This window comes from Nanorana parkeri, unplaced genomic scaffold, assembly GCF_000935625.1.
Source record: "Nanorana parkeri isolate BGI_ZX_2015 unplaced genomic scaffold, ASM93562v1 scaffold837, whole genome shotgun sequence".
NCBI lineage: Eukaryota > Metazoa > Chordata > Amphibia > Anura > Dicroglossidae > Nanorana > Nanorana parkeri.
Window position 1 is genome coordinate 473,068 of NW_017307105.1, and position 5,059 is coordinate 478,126.

Below are 5,059 nucleotides of genomic sequence, written 5' to 3' on the forward strand. Positions count from 1 at the left end.
TGCTTTTTTTCTTCCCCTTATCTTTCTTTTGTGTGTGTGATGGGGCCCCCCCCCCCCGGATCTTTTATAATGGATCTTGCCAAGAGAAATCTCAAATAATGGCAGATTAGTTATTTAAGTTGGCTGTAGGGAGCAAAAATGTGGGAGAATTGATTTGGCTATAATGGTGATCTCTTAGTAGTCTCATGTAATGTGTCTCCAGTCTGTGACTGTCACATGAAGCATGTTCCCAGTCTCCAACATCACCTGTAGTATAATCGATGCAAGGTACAGCGCTAAAAGCCTCTCGGCGATGCACCCAAAAATGTTCTAGTGTTGTAATAAATTAGTACAATAAAGTGTCAAACATACTTTTCACAAAGAATTATATGTAAATAAATCAAATCTCTGTGTGAATAAAGGTGCACAACATGTGACACATAGTACATGCAAAAAACATCCACACTGCAAACTATAAATCTCAATACTCAAAGGCACTGTCTGTTGAAACCTCTCTTGGAGGAAAAAACAGGTGTAACTGAAAGTATCTAAAACAAACACAATTCTAAGACAAATATTATATTAAGTTGCTAAAAAGTGAAGTGAAACGAAAATATTGAAGTGAAAAGTTTTGCAACACAAAACCTCATTCCAATGTGGCAACAAAGCATTCACAATGTGACAAAAAAAGGGTTTCCTTTTGGATCTTTCGTGGCTTGTCAAAAGAATTCCAGTGAAGAAAATTTACTTTAAGAAATCAAATGAAAACAAAAAAACAGCCAAAAAAGATTCGGATCTATTTTCTTCAAGAAAATAATTAATATAGATAAAAATGAAAATAAAACACAAACAGCAAAGTGTTTTTTTTTCTTCAAGAATAGTGAAATCGATTTTTCTAAAACAAAAAAACTCGAGTCTGTGACGTGTTCAACGAAAACCAAGGAGTCCCCTCTCGGGTATGCACTCACCAGAAGTAAGATGTTATTAAGGCAATTTACCTCGCCGGGATGGAAACCGGAGCTCTACGTTCTCTCGTCTTTGGAGCTCGCTAGGATACTACGATTATCTCCCAATCAAAGCCATGAAGAAAGAGAGCAATACGCTCATGGTGTAGTAAATAAGGAATGTATTGTATAAAAAAAAAACACACAATAGCTCGAAGATAACAATTATAAAACAGCCGGCTGGTCGGTCAAGCGTGACTCTCCAGACTAAATGTGTTTTTTGTTTTTTTAAATAACTTTTATCTTCGTGCTATTGTGTGTTTTTTAAACAATAAATTCCTTATTTACTACGCCATGAGCGTATTGCTCTCTTTCTTCATGGCCTTGATTGGGAGATAATCGTAGGATCCTAGCGAGCTCCAAAGACGAGAGAACGTAGAGCTCCGGTTTCCATCCCGGCGAGGTAAACTGCCTTAATAACATCTTACTTCTGGTGAGTGCATACCCGAGAGGGGACTCCTTTTGGTTTTCGTTGAACACGTCACAGACTCAGTTTTTTTGTTTTGTTTGAGAAACACATCGATTTCACTGTTTGGTTTATTCTTTAAGAAAAAAAAATACTTTTTTTGCAGTTTTTTTTTTTTTTTATTTTATATTCTTTTTTTGAAGAAAATAGATCCAAAGAAACAGACTTTTTTTGGCTGTTTTTTTGTTTTCATTTGATTTCTTAATTATTATTCACTTGAATTCTTTTGACAAGCCACGAGAGCTCAAAAGAAAACCCTTTTTTGTCACATTGTGAATGCTTTGTTGCCACATTGGAATGAGGTTTTGTGTTGCAAAACTTTTCACTTCAATATTTTCGTTTCACTTCACTTTTTAGCAACTTAATATAATATTTGTCTTAGAATTGTGTTTGTTTAGATACTTTCAGTTACACCTGTTTTTTTTCCTCCAAGAGAGGTTTCAACAGACTGCCTTTTGAGTATTGAGATTTATAGTTTGCAGTGTGGATGCTTTTTGCGTGTGGATGCTTTTTGCGTGTGGATGCTTTTTGCATGTGGATGCTTTTTGCATGTACTGTGTCACATGTTGTGCACCTTCACACAGAGATTTGATTTATTTACATATTCTTTGCGAAGAGTATGTTTGACACTTTATTGTACTATATCGCAACACTAGAAATGTTTTGGGTGTATCACCGAGAGGCTTTTAGCGCTGTACCTTGCATCGATTAACCCATAAGGCATACCGCCTGAGTCTAGCAGCTTCTAGCTAGTCCGTTTTTTTCTGTTTTTGTTCGTTTTTTGTTTTTTTTCCGTTAGCGCAGGTTTTTGTCTATCACCTGTAGTATGCCTACAGTCTATGCCAGCTTTTTGTATAAATTAATTGAATGTTTTGGACGGCCTTTTGGCGATGTCGAGGGCTGCACTTGAGGCCCCCCATATCGAATTGATCACTACAGCTGTAGTTATTGGGTTGCAGGTAGTCCACTGAGGGAAGAGTAGATTATGGATGCTGTGAATTGGAGGGTGTTGCAAGTTGTAGGTGTTCTTCACTTCGGGATGAAGTGGGGGGTGTAAGGTGGGAAGTGTGTTCACTGCTGTTGCTGACTAGCCCTAGAGAGATTTTGTGGGTTGTGGTAGTACTGTATTTTTCCAGTGATCTGCAGCCTGCATGCAATGTCTGAAGAGGTGAGCAGCAATGTTAGGCATTGGACCATGACTTATCCAGGTCACTGCAAATTCTTCTTCTACATCGGTGGTCACGAATTCAAGTAGTGTTGGTGTACAATTTGTCATAAGTTGGGGTGAGATGCATGTGGTCATGTCTGTGAGCCAAAGTAATTTTAGGTTGAGAACAATCGGCTTTTAGGGTAATGCAAAGGAGGGAAAACGAAGGAACGTTTTTTGTGTGTTTTGTGTTTGTTTGTTTTTTTTTTTGGTTTTTTTTTCTTCCACCAAATATTTACATTTTTTTTTCCCCCCTATTCACTTGTTTTTATTTCCTATAGACATAACTACTTCCCTTTCTCCATAAATTGTAGGAATACATTAGAATGAACTGCAGACTTCATGGCATCTGTCTATGGGTGTGTGTGATGCCAAGTACCCAAAGGGGTCTATTGTTTTTTTAAATTCTTTATTGTACCTCAGTGAGAAAGTACATTCCAGTGGACAAAGTAGGGCAACCGCCCTCCACATAACATTACAATAAACTGAGACATCACATGCATGTCCTCATATACGTTAAGGCACAATCACTGTACAGCAATGAAGCAAAACTCCCGGCGGGAGTAGATGTCTCTACCTGTAACCCGTAGCGGGTATCTCACGATCATTGTATCGTATAAAAGCATAACATCATTAGTATCATCCACCACACCTTGGTACTAAGGTCCCTGGCAAGTATATGCAACATAGTACGCATTCGTGGTGTAGGATTGCATTTCCTGACCCATTATCGTAGCTTGGATGGAAACTTTCTTGGCTAGCCTCTCAAGAGCTTAGAGCTTGGAGTCCCTGGAGAAAGGACTCTGCAGACAGGGAACTCTGAGCTTGGAGAGAGGAGGAGGAGGAGGAAAGACAAAGTTTAAGAGATAGGAGCAGTCTTGAAAGTAAAAGTAAGGGTAGGTCACCACTTCCCCTCCTCATGACCCAGCAGAGCCGCCTGGAGCTTGGTCTGTCATAACCTTCTGATAGGTATCTGTATACCTGAAGTGGAGCCAGGCACCCCAGGTCGCGCCAAACCGTTCCTCTGTGTTGTGGATGGATGCTGTGAGATCTTCCATGCGGTAGATGTCATTAATTTTATCGAACCAGAGACGCAGAGTTGGAGGAGCCGGTCGCCTCCAGAGTAGGGGGATACACGCCTTGGCGGCCGAGAGCATGTGGATGGAGAGCGAGTGTTTGTATTTGGTGACAGCATTGCCCGTCATGTGTAGGAGGTAAGTAGCAGGCTGGTCCCCCATGGTGAGTTGTGTCATGATTTCCCTTACCGCGTCCCAAAAGGGTCTGATCTTTGGGCAAAACCAGAAGATGTGGGCCATGTTTCCCTGTATATTATCACATCTCCAGCAATTGGAGGGTACCATGGGATTCATTTTGTGTAGGAGTGTTGGGACTCTATACCATCTGGCCAAGATTTTGTAGCCCTGTTCCTGGAACTGATTAGCGATGGATGCCTTATGCACCAGCGCTAGAATTTTTGCCCGTTGATCCTCCGTGAACGTCTGTCTCAACTCAGACTCCCATTTTCTGATGTATGGAGGGCAGAAGTCCTGGGGGGGGATGGAGAGTATCCCGTAAATGACAGTTATGGCGTGTCGCACCGGGAGGCCCTGCCTACACAGGGTTTCAAAGGGTGTAAGGTCCCGGATAGGGAGCGCTGACTGCGGGATCGCCTGCAGGAAGTGCCTCAGTTGCATTGCCGTCCAGCCCGACAAAGGGGGAGATGTCAATGCGCATATGGCCGTGTGTGAAAGGATGGTCCCCCCCTGGAGGAGATCCACCAGTCGGAACTTGTTAGCAGTACGGAGTCCCCTCAGTCTCGCATCTTCCATGCCCGGGGCAAAGTCGGGGTCACCCAGTACCGGAGTCATGGGGGATGGGAATGGGGAGACGGATGTCACCCTGAATGACTCCCTTGCTGATCTCAGGGTCGCCCCAATGGTAGGGTGTGAGGCCAGAGCCACGGGCATTGGCGCCGTGAGCCAGGGCAATCCCTCTATGGGTATCTTACATTCCCCTAGTTCCATTTGTACCCATTGCTTGCTCTCTTGGTTGCATGTCCAATCTACGATTCGGGCCAGATGGATTGGGGTCTATTGTTTTAAAGAATCAAGGTTCATCCAGAATTCATAATTCCAGTGTAATCCAATTAGAAAGATCCCTTTTTTTAAAAAGTTGTTTAATCTTGTGCTTCCCATACATGGGCACATATTATTCAAGATGGCTAGTAGGGACAGATCTGCCCATCTTCACCAAGCTCGCATATCAATGGGACTCCGCTCTTTTTCTTTTATATACAGTTTAGGCAATGTTTGAATGTGACACAATGCGGTAAAGCGTTGGATGGTCCTTTTTTTTTTTTTTTTTTTTTTAAATTGGGGGTTAACCTAAAGAAAACAAAAAGCT

At 42.0% G+C, this 5,059-nt stretch overlaps 1 protein-coding gene across 1 annotated transcript in view; it reads left to right on the top strand.

Annotated features, from left to right (window-relative positions):
• Positions 1-5,059, top strand: part of SPINT1 (serine peptidase inhibitor, Kunitz type 1) — a 38,538-nt gene that overhangs the window by 21,077 nt on the left and 12,402 nt on the right. The gene's annotated exons all lie outside the window — the stretch shown is intronic.